This window comes from Rhea americana, unplaced genomic scaffold (assembly GCF_003343005.1).
Source record: "Rhea americana isolate MKP2758 unplaced genomic scaffold, rheAme1 scaffold_40, whole genome shotgun sequence".
Classification (NCBI taxonomy): domain Eukaryota; kingdom Metazoa; phylum Chordata; class Aves; order Rheiformes; family Rheidae; genus Rhea; species Rhea americana.
The window spans coordinates 2222226-2234388 of NW_028186535.1; the positions used below are offsets into that span (position 1 = coordinate 2222226).

General features: G+C 43.9%; 1 protein-coding gene across 2 annotated transcripts in view; it reads right to left on the bottom strand.

The window, feature by feature from the left end:
- The window catches only part of PAG1 (phosphoprotein membrane anchor with glycosphingolipid microdomains 1), a 106997-nt gene extending 94982 nt beyond the window's left edge, over positions 1 to 12015 (bottom strand). For both annotated transcript variants that reach the window (XM_085314324.1, XM_085314323.1), the window contains exon 1: positions 11927 to 12015. The gene's annotated coding sequence lies outside the window, so the exon portion shown is untranslated. The remainder of the gene's footprint in view (positions 1 to 11926) is intronic.
- Positions 12016 to 12163: the final 148 nt, after the last annotated feature.

Below are 12163 nucleotides of genomic sequence, written 5' to 3' on the forward strand. Positions count from 1 at the left end.
ATGTGACAGGACAAGAGGCAATGGCAGAAATTGAAGCACAGGAAGTTCCGCCTGACCGTGAGRGGGAATTTCTTCCCTGTGAGAGTGACAGAGCACTGGACCAGGTTGCCCAGAGAGGTTGTGGAGTCTCCTTCTCTGGAGATCTTCAAGGCCTGCCTGGATGCAACCCTGTCTAACATGCTGTAGGTGACCCTGCTGAGCAGGGAGGTTGGACTAGATGGTCTCCAGAGGTCCCTTCCAACTTTACTGATTCTGTGATTCTATGATTCTAAGGACATTTTTACACCTTTCATATACATGGTCATAACAGAGGTGAAATAAGTGCCCTGTTGTATGCATCCCATGGGAATCAGACGAAATGACAGACATTACTTCCTGCTGAATAYGCCAATAAAAATATTGTGATTTACCCTTTTAAACACTGAAGGTGAGAAAGTYTTGCTGAGCTGCAAAACAGACACAAGATATTAAAAATACGCTGACGTCCTTTCCTGGGTGAGAACAGAGAATCTTTTTCAAAGTTTYTGAAGTGCAAGCTAAGAGTGTTATTATTTTAGAATAGACTTTTGTAATGCAGAACATGACACAGAGCATGCATCCAGCAAAGCTGCTTAAGAACAAAGTCGGCCTGGTCCCATCCGGTCCCATGTTTAAATTTTGGATTTGGGATAATTTCTAGCTACTACCCATAGCACAACTGAAAGCCATTGCATGAACGCAGCACTGATCGATGGGGCCAGCTGCATGTAAAACTGGTTCACCAGACGCTAGACTCTTCTGCCAGAATACAAATTACTCGTACTCCTCAAACCGGTGTTAAGACATCAGCTACCTCCTCCTGCAAGCCTCGCTTTCCCRGCTGCGCCGGGTCGGCACCCCCCCGTTTAACATTTGGTGCGCACCAAACTGTCAGGCTTCGCTTCTCTAGCATATAACCAGTTACTGCATCGAACACAGAGCGACAAAACACCACCGAAGAGGACTATGTAGAAGGGTAAGAAGAAGGCAAGTTTAAGTTTGCACTGCATGCCTTCAAGGCAGAGGACCCCTCTACCCCTAATGACACACCAGCTGCACAGACAGAAGGAAGCACCAGGCTTCTCCCTTCCACTACTCCCTGCTCTTCAGCAGGCAAGTGATTTAACAGAATTCACTTTTTGGAAGAGCTTGCCCTTATCTGCATAAAATGGGGCTAATACAGACACACAGAGCAAGTACTAAAGTTATTAACATAGCCTGGTAGCTAGGTGTTAAAAAAGGTATAAATCAGCTCTCGCCCTTTACATACAGCAATCTTCATTCACACTATTTTTTCTGAATTCAGTGATTCCAAGTGTCAGCTACTGATGAACTGCAGGGAGTGTTTTTTTTTTTTTTTTTTTTTTTTTTTTTTTTTTTTTTTAAACGATGAGTACTAACATTTCCGAGCTACACCTCATAAAACTGGTAACTAACTACAGACAGCTTAAGTGCACAAGCTCCTGAGGTTTTTGTACTCCTCTAGGCTCTCGTGAAAGGAAGCTTTTTCTATTTAAAGCTGTTGCTTTTTCTAGGCATCAATGTAATTAAGTACACAACTTAATATAGAAAATACTACTGCTCTGCGGAGCAGAGYGTGCAGCATGCTGTAGGGAATGCAGAAACTACAAAGTCTTAGAAATTCTTACTCCTAGGGAATCACAGCATTGCAAAATGTAATTCCTGCCTCGTTCAAAAAGACCAAATGGGAAGAAGTTATAAGAAAATGTTGACAACCGTATTTCCTGAATAAAGTATTCTTTCTTGACTGCCRATTAAACGTGACAACTCTTGCTAACGTTAAAACCATCCAAGAACAGATATATTAGGAATTTATGCAGCCACAAGAAGCAAAGCACTGACAAAAACCAACCAGAGTCGGCCCTGACACTACCTGAAACCACCAATTTTAATGTCCATTGCAAGGACCTGCTGCACTGCTTTATTTGTAGATGAGCATACTCCATCAGGGCACCGAATACACAGTAAGCAAATAAACAATTATTGGCTATCTACCTGCTTTGCCAAATAAATAACTTGGCTAGTTTCCTCATCAAAACTACCTCTCGGTTTGGGAGGAAACCGTCCCTGGGCTTCTGGACGAGTGTGCTTTCTCCGGTGCTTCCCTGGGGCTGGTTTTCCCAAACCTGCTYAGGAGGATTGTAACAGAACCAGCCAGTTCACAGCAACGGGTGGGGAACACGCCGTGACCCACTCAAGTGGGCAGGCACAGCCGTCACTTCTCTCCCCACCATTTAYCCGACTGCTAACACTGAACAATCCCTGCTGTAGGTGCTTTTCAGACACGAGATGGACTTGTTAAACAGAATTAAAGATGGAACCACAGCTGAGTAATAAGGGTTTCAGGGTTCACTCCCATAAATTAAAATACACAATTGATACTGAAATGTAAATCAAGGGTAGGAAATTAAATCTTCTTGTTACAAAGGGAAAGAACTGAAAGATTAATTTGTGCTTTCACCACAGTCAATAAAATTGACTGCAACAACACTTTGAAAGAGCTGACAGACTGTCCACCAAGATACCCTGCAAAACTGAACTGTTGTATCATACTTCCACATAATTAAAGTGAAAAATACTTTCCAATACATTGATACAATTCGTGTATTAAATTGCTGTGAATATTTTTTCCAAACTGACTATGCCTGGCAACACTTAAAGGTTATTATAGGTATGCATCCCATTTGACAACCAAAGACATCACAGTTAAATAACAAACAAAAAAAAAGACAAAAAAGAAAGAATATCACATCACAAGAAGCAAACCACACTAAAAGATAGTAGTTAAAGTACAGATTCATTACAGGTAGTCTAGAGGCAACTATTTACCTAAGGCCCATGTGCATAACGTCACACGTTAGTACTCCCTTGAGCAATGAATTAATCCATGCAAAGAGCCCCGGTGACAAGTCACATCATGAGAGTCAAGAAACGGTGGTCACAGTACCCGCTAACAAATGACACTGGAGCGAAAGAACCAGAAAATGCTCCTTATACTTTCCACTTAACTGTGAACGCGGGGGATTTATTTTACTAATCCGCGGCTGGCAGTGTCTGGGCGACGTGGGGCTGCAGGGACGCAGAGGAAGAGCCAATTTTCCGACGGCCTCCAGCGACACAAAGGTAGGAAAGGCGAGCGCTTTTGCCACTGCTGAACCGATGATCACGACACGGCCAACGCGAGGCCAACGCTGTTTTCTGGAAAGGCCAGATGAGTCCAAGGTAATAGTTCCAGATCCGACCGCGTCACGACTGGCTTACTCCTCTAACTAGGCCAGCCAATTAAGATGGCTAAGACAGCGACACAACCTGCCTTGCACGGTACGCTCGTCCGCGGTTCCTCTCGCCGGTCCGATTACGACGTTACCTCCCTAGGGGAACGGCACGAGGGGCAGGCGCACGGCGCTGCCCAAGCAGTCCTGCCCAGGCAAACACGAGCTCATCCCGGCCGTTTTAAGCACTGCGTCACAGTTCCAATGGAAAAAAAAAAGTTATTTTCTTACAAAATGTACTAAAAATGAGGCAATAGTTTGACAGTGCCTCAATGTGTGGGACAGAATTACCTATCCAGTTCCGCTTTACATATTTTCMTCTTCTTTTTCCTTAGGCAAGCAAATCTATAAAGGCTCTCATCTAATGTGTTATATTAATAAATGATGAAGCTACAAACAACAGAGCCCCAACCTTTCATGATGTGTGCTCAATTATTTTGCATTTAACAAGAATAAAAGAAAATGAAATTAATTTAATTTCCATGATTGCCAAATTAAATGACACAACCTCGCCTATTATAACAGATCAAAACAATACATTTACATTTCCCAAATCATAATAAAGTGTACTTTTTCTCTGAGGAGCTTTGTGTGATGAATTCGTTTCCATCCTTGGAACAGTACGTAAAAAATGCTGCAGCAGAAGGCACATGGACTGTGTTTTTGTCCACAACTAGGTTCTGGATCAGAACTACTTTTAAGCTAAGTTTGATGGCAATGTTTCAAAAGAAAGTGAAACTACACTCTAGGAATCTGCTTGAGGAATATTCTTGACTGAAGTGTGTGTGGRAATTTGGGTTATCTTATACCATGCATATTCAAGTAGTCCGAACGTTAGTAAATCCACTTTACTAGAAGGAAAGCAATTGTTATTTATTAAGGGCAGAAAAGTTTGCAGGCAGTTAATTCGCTAAGACATCTTCCTGCGCAGCACCGCCTCTGAGATCAGTGCCCCTCTTCCCCTGTTCCTGCTAAATCCCGCTCCCATCGCACAGCTCGCCTCCCCAAACCGGGACCCTAACCTCAGGCCGATCGATTCCCCCCTCGCCGTCGCACAGTCCCTGGGGTAGGCCTTCACGTCACCTCTCTCCGTGTACCTCTTCCGATCACCAGTAACCAGCACTGAAAGCAGCATCCTAGATGCACGGTTTCTCGGCAGCCCTGCACGACAGTGCCGGTCCTTTTGTCCACCTCTAGAAATAGCCTGCCTGAAGCAACCTCAGATGGTCTTTTGCCATTTTTTGTGGCCACACCCCAGTGGTGGCCCACAGCCATGTGAAAACAAGCATATCCAGGTCTTTCTCTTCTTCAGTCGCTTCCAAACCATGAGCCTCTAATCCCTTTGGCTTCAGCTGTAAAATTCCCATTGACTGATAATGGATTTTTCACTGATGTAAAATCAGGCACTTGGGCTACACCAGTATGAATTAACAGAAGAGAATGCTGCTAATCCTTTATAAGCAAGCTTAATGTTTTGGTTTATAGAAGAAAGAATGAAGGCTTCCTCCAACATCAGGTTGCATGTGACTATTGTTTTAAAAGATATTTCTCTTTYTTTTTTTTTGATTAAAACCAGTATTTTTTGAAAGACACTAACCAAGATGACTCAATAGATGCACATTTCTGCTAGYTGAAAACGGAAGAGTTCAAGCTATGTAGCCTGAAGCTGAAAGCTGCAATCAGCACATTGGGACTTACATTTACTCCATACTAGCCACTGTCATCTGGAAACAGTAGAATGACAAAGCCTTTATAGCATTCAGCTTTTAATTAAATAAGAGTAACATCTGAAACCTCACGTTGAAATAGCTGTAAGATTTCCTAGGTTTCTCCATCTGCATCTAATGATACAATTTGATTATTTCCCATACATTAGTAATAGGTAGGGCTATTAAACTGGAAGTAAATATTAGCACCTTACAAGACTGTTACTTGGCAAATAATTCTAAAGTGATCAAGTCATCAAAAAGATGAACAACTTCTGTTACGTTAACAATTTTTCTTTTAAAATGAGATTTTGCTAGATCCAATCAAATCCACTTTATTAGGTCTGTGGGTAGCATAATAGCTTTTTTTTTTTCCCAAGAAAGGAAATTCATCTTTATGCTTAGGTGTCTGGTAAATAGGAGCCCAATCATGCAAAGCCTTACTCAAATGAGAAAGTACTGCTCATGAAGACTTGTTCTGCTGCAGTCTAAGAAAGGATACCTAACAGCAGTGAAATTTTGAAGGATCAAGCCCAAATATCACAGTTGTAATTGGTGTGTACGTCAAACAACTCTTAATTTGACATACTATACTGCAGTGCACTAGGTGCAGGCATTTCATTGATTTAGTCATTTATCATGTGCATCGCTTCTGCAACAGGATGAAAAGAAGTCTTCAACACAGCAGCTAAGTGGTTCCCTCTAAAACACTGAAATGCCACCTGTCTCCATAGGACAATAAAATGTTTATCTTCTGTCACGCATTTCATTTCCGCTGTTTATCTGGGTGACCTTCTGGAAGGAGCACTGGAGGCGGCCGTGCACCTTCATTAAAGCAGAGCCTCTGCCTTCCCGTGCGCCTACGAGAACAACGAGCACGAGAGGGAAGAGGTGAGCGTTCCAAGAAGTAATGAAGAGATTTTGTTTCCRTAGGTTATCAATTATTTATGAGTAAATCCCCAGATGAACACGTCCAAAGCTGAGCAGTTTTTAATACGTTTCACTTCCATACACATGGCACAATGCACCAGACGCTAGCTAAATTGGCTGTCTGACTTTGCGTAGTGTCAAACAGTGAGCTGAATGTGGATGTTAGTAAATCACAATTAGGCTTTTAAAGTACAGTATTCTGCTGGATTAAAAGCTATCTCGCAAAATTCTTTTAACACTCAAAGAAATCAGTCTCTATATTTCCCACTCTTTACAATCTCAGCAAAGAAAAAGCTTATATTGTAGAATTGCTGCAATTATGCTAACGCAGTTGTTTAAATATTTTAATTTTCAAAATATTCTAAACATATTGTATCATCCTGCTTTGAATGTAATTTCTGAACATTTATCAGAAGTCCATCAAGTTATGGGCTCTTTCTCCAAAACACAGAGTTTCAAAACACAGCACTTACATACTCTTCTATCTTTTAAATGAACAATATTTGTCTTTAAAGTATAGCTTTTAAATTTTGTACTTTTAAAGAGAACATCCAAAGAGCCTTTTGTAGTATGGGAATTACAAACATTACTTGGCAGGTTTCGTCATGGAGCAGGGACAAGGAAAGCAGACAGTTCCATCTGTTAAGTATCCTTAGCACAATAAGTTACCAATCTATTAAAGAAAAAAAAAGTAATTGAAAATAGTGATATGGGAAGTCTGGGAATGAAAACCAAATCCACTATAGCATAGCAAGCTTTCAGATTTGCAGAACTGCTCTTTGAATTCCTCTCTCCCAAAACACAGTTTYCAACCAACAAGATCCTGCCAAAGGCAATGACGCTGCCACAGTCATACGCCAAGGACTGTGTCCGCACTGGCTGGGAGGATGGTCCTGAGGCCACCTTTAAGTTTAAGATTTAACCACTCTGTGAACYTTCAGACAAGGCCTGGGGCAGAGCCAGGACATGCCCTCCAGAACAAGCCTCCCAGGTGCCTGGCACGGTGCCGGGTGATCCCAGGCCCGGCACAGGCTGCCAAGAGGCATCAACGTAGATGGGAGGTAGAGAGCAGGGAAGTCATTTTGTGCTCGTACGTGCTCTCTTCACGCAGCTTGCATTCAGCAAAAACTCTCTGAGTTAGGCTGCTCTGGAGGAGAAAGCCCGCAGGAAACTCTGTTGGTCCKTCTACCTCTCGAAGCATTTTTCACAAGCTTCCTTCCAGAGGGGTGAGGTCGGGGACAGGCACGCCAAGCAGTGCATGTCAAACCACACCGGGAACGAGGACATTCTGCATTTTTCACAAAGCAATTGCAGAAGACAAGTCAGCTCGTCCGTGTGCTCTCTGCCCCCTCCTGCTCCCACCGGCACTCACCTCAACACACCCGCAGGGTACGCTCTATTCCCTTTGTATCCTGAAAAGATTAAACTTCCCCAATACAGGAAAAAAAAGAAAAAGAAAAGAAAAGAAAAAAGCCTATTAGAAATCCATTTCAGATTTGTTTGCAATGCTTAAAGGGTTTGTTATGTACTCAGATGAAAGGAACACATAAAATACATCTACATTTACTTCATTACAGTGGGGCTCTTGAAGTTAGATGAAAAGATTTATTCTGGCCAAGCTAGTTTATTTATCAATTTCAGCTAAATTATATTTTCAAAGACTCATCCTCATCGTATTTACATGAAAGCATCAGAGCTGGGTTTTTTTTCCTCTCTCTCTCTTTTTTTTTTGTCTTTTTTGTTTTTTGTTTTTGTTAAAGAGGTTTTTATCATGTTCTGAGAACTGGAAAAGGCCAAGAGAAATTTTTGTGAGAATTATTAAATCAATAATTAGCACAGGAACAAATCTACAAATCTTACCATTTCCAGTTATTTACGGGGGGAAGGGGAGGAAAAGGAGGGATTTTCCCACTTGGAGTAATTCTTTCTCACCCTGCAGACCCAAACAGCTACAAATTGAAAGTGGATGAGCAAATCGATCACTGTGCAGCTAACCTAGGTAATCGCAAACAGGCAAACTTCTTATCCAGGAACATGGAAAGTTAAAAGTGAATCACACCTGAAGCACAAGAGTTCAAGCAAACATAGTCTCCAAGTGTTTTATCTTCACGCRGATGAGAACAGTTTCCCCCCACCCCACCAAGGTTGTGTTGAAGAAGAGCCCGTCATTACTGCTAGCAAAGCGCTCAGAAATAGGGTATAGCCAACACACCACTCACTGACCAACCCCAGCTGTACAAGTCCTAGTTATCTCTGACAGCAACTCACACATGCCTTGCTTCTTGGCTGCCTCCAATATCAAAATTTTCTCAAGTTATATAAACGTTTAAGTGGCATTTATGGACAGTATCTTTCCTTATGAGTTTATCCTTTCCCACACAACACTTGCAGAGTGATTAAYAAAGCTGATCTTTATCCTTCACACTGTCTGTTCATTCATCCTTTCTAAAATGAATACTGCTTCCATATTACCCAAGAGGGCTGTAACAAGGCACTATTTATCTGTCCTAATAATCTACCATCGTTATTTTAATTAAAACGTAGTTACCTCACATACAACGAGGTGAAGAAATAGTGCCTTTCRCTCACTTGCACCTGAGGAGCGCGCCTGGCACCCGCTTGCAGGACCTCGTGCCCACCACTTGCAACTATCAGCCCCGCAGCGCAGGTCCCCGCCGGCAGCTTTGCTGGTGCAGCTACACGGGGCTGCCCACAGCCACAGCGCTGAAATAGGCCACGTTCAGCCCACTCTCCCTCCGAGAGCAGGGCATATTTGCTCTTAAATCTGACTCATTYCACTCCTCCTGTTTACAACACCATCCCTACAGTTACCTGGGTGGACTTGGCACTGGAGCAGAAGTCAGCTGTGCCTCTGAAGAAAAGTGGCATGAAACTACATGGTGATTTGCAGCTTCTGCCCTTGAGTAAATCAGTTAAGATCTGCGGGTCCCTGGCGTACCCTGGCTCATCAGCAGCATATGCAATGCGGCACTGCTGCTGGTGCAGCGCTCGGGGTTTTAAGGAGATGAGCARCCTGAGGAGAAGGTAAGCAGGACATGGCGCTCCTGAGAGACCTCGAGAGCAGCCCTGGTACCGCATAGCAAATCTGAGCATGAGAGAGACAGGGATGGAGCRGGGGTGAGGGGACAGCAACTAAAGATATCTCACCTCCCTTGGGTAAATTTGCACCTGAATCTTCATGCCTCAGCTCCCTCATCTTTGCACAGCAGCATTTTACACTTTTGTGAGGCTGCGTGAATGCGCAGTGGTTTCAAAGTCTCCAATCTATTACCGTTTAGTACTGCTGTTACATAAGTGAGTGTGCATTGCTTGTCCAGCTCACGTTTTAATCAGCATAAGCAATATGTGATGATATGAAGGTTTAGAAGCACGCCATTTTTCCACGTAAGGATCCTTGCTGAACTTCTTACTCCCCCCACAGCAGAGGCTTGTGGGCTCCCTATACACAACGAAGGCCTGCAATCRATGGCACTGCATCCCCGGGAGCGTGAGGATGGGCAGTGTGCAGCCACCATGGGCCTCCGGTGAGGCATTTCCTTGCTGGCACCCAGCACGAGGCCACCACGAGCACTTGCCATTCACTCAGTGAATCCCTGGACTTGTCTTGGCCCCRGTTCGGCAGCCCAGACATGGGGGTGAGTAGACAGGCTCAACAYCATCATCCCACCTGGGCTTGCTCGCAGCTACCACCCATCTCCGAGAYGTGTTCATGCCTGCCGAGCTCGGCAGGGTGCTCTGAATGTGGGCTGCCACCACCCGAACAAAGCCCACACGGCCTTTGGTATTTGCTGCATCCTCAACACCTTGAAGYGCAGTCATCATTGTAAAAGCCTGGATAATGTTATTTGAATGATTTGTTGTTTCAATTAGGTGTTAAACAATGTCTTCAAGTCTACTTGTTCTATTAACCTCATCACTCTTACGTTACATGTTGCAGTTACAAATGATACAGCATTGGAAGAGTAACTACTTTGGAGAAGTCCCTCTATTTTCAATCCCCTCACTAGAAGGAAAAAAAACTGTGTCCTGTTCCAGTCACTGAAACCTCCAGCACTTTACCAATAGCATCAATGAACTGATAAACAGTTTTAACTCTTGTGTATCAATGAAATCAATGCTGCCCCAGGAAAGAGGGTTCATTAACTAAATGCCACTGCACAGCCAGTTAGGAAAACTCAATTGCATTTCTTGTAGATTCCTCGCTTAAAATACAAATTAGCTCTAGAYTATTGAGCATTTCTTATTTGAAATCCAGTTGTCATTTTACAATCAATRTAACTTTAACAGTAGGATAAATTTGGAGCTGAAGCTATCTGTTAGCAGTGATCTCTCTGCGTGATTTAAAACAATGTTCACATTCAGATGCCTGGTAATAGGGTTTATGAGGAACACTGTGCCTTAAAATGCAGYGAATTTCCTCTTCCCTCCACCCCATTGAGTGACATTTCATAAAAGGAACTGAACAAAAGATACTTGAGATGGTTGAGTGTCATATCCCACAACCTTTACTCATATAAGCAGTAAGATTGCTGAATATTGATTATATGTTAATACAATCCTGTTTTGAAATACTGGTGAAAGATAGAATTATGCTTGTACTCCAGGCCTGCAAGATGCCTTTCATAATGTGCTTGGTAATTTTTTCAATGRGAGCAAAAGACATTCAGCCCTTATGGGAGATGCTCCACAGGCAGCAATATTTGGCCCTTGTTAAAGGAACTAATAACTAAATAATCACTTTTCCAGTAAGAGGTGGCAGTTTAGCTATAATGAAGCTGTACACTTCACATATAGGTATACTTAACTGGACAGATTTTTAAAGAATGCAAAATAAAAAATGCTAGGTTTTGTATTTTCTGCTCCTTCTCAGAGAAGCATACAATAACAAAGTACTTCCATTTACATATCTTGAGCTCTTTGTTTCTGCAAATTCTCTTAACGGGCACTGCTCAAATCGTAATTTAACTGCAACAGAGACAGACTTCAACAGGACTAAGGAGGATTAGCTTCTAGTTTCACACAGAACATCCTTTTTTGCTTGAAGCTTAATTTAATAAAATGAGATACTCTGGATAAAAGTTAATGAAGCAAGGCTGCTGCGGAGTGGAAAAATCTTTTTCTGCCAAAATTTTATCTTTGCTCTTTTCTCTCTCTTTTGCATACGTTGCTTACTGGCTCAGTATTATTTCTAAGCCCATTCCTTTTACAAATGTAATCAACTCAAGTATTCAGCACCACAGATGATATATTACTCTGCTTAAAACCAAATCTCTGAGGGATAGATTAGAAAGAAAGGTTAAAGAGCTCTATCATTCAAAGCATTACAGTTCAGACACCTATAAATCACGATGTTTGTTTATTTAGATAATTGGGTCCATTAGCGTATGTAACATTCAAGCGACACAACTTTTTCTTATGAGTGTTTGATAGCTGCCTTTCTGTTGTTATTTTTTTTAATCTCAGAAGCACTAAGAGAAATAAATGTTTCAAGGAGCACACAGAGCGAAAGACCTGTTAGGTCTAATTTGTGCTTGCAGCTCTCTTTGCAAGGCTTTGAAAAAACAGACCCTCCTCTCCCCGGTGATCTCTTCCTCTTAAAGAGTTTCCGAGACTAAGAGCAGATGCCACGGTGAAACAAACTGGAGTCTGTCACAGTGTAACAGGATTTGAATTAAAATGCAGTTAGAGCAACAGCAATACTCGGAGCAACAGAAGCCCGGGAACGCCAGGCGCGGAGGATCCCGCCTCGCTGGCCGGGCGGCAGGGAGGGCGCCCCAGCGCTGCCCCCCGGGGCCTCCCCGCTCCCCGCCTCGCCCCGCACCTGCGGAGGATTCCTCGGAAATTACCGCCGAAATGTCCAAAGGGCCGCGGGGCTGCGCGCAGCGCCGGGCCGCCCCGCAGCACACACACACACACACCGCGCCGCGCCGCCAACTTCGCGCACCGCCCCCAACTCACCGGGAAGCCCCCGGCCCTGCGCGGAGAGGCGCCGTCCGGGGATGCCGCCGCCGCCTGGCTGCGCGCCCTCCCGCGGAGCGCTGCCCGCAGGGGCCGGCAGCGGCGCGGCGAGGGGCGGAGGGAGGAGCAGCAGCAAGTTGCGGCGCGCTTCGCCCCCCGCCGCCGCTCCCTGCCTCCCCTCCTCCGCCCGGCGGGCGGGTCAGGGGGAGGAGGCGCAGCGCGGCCCGCGGAGCGCGG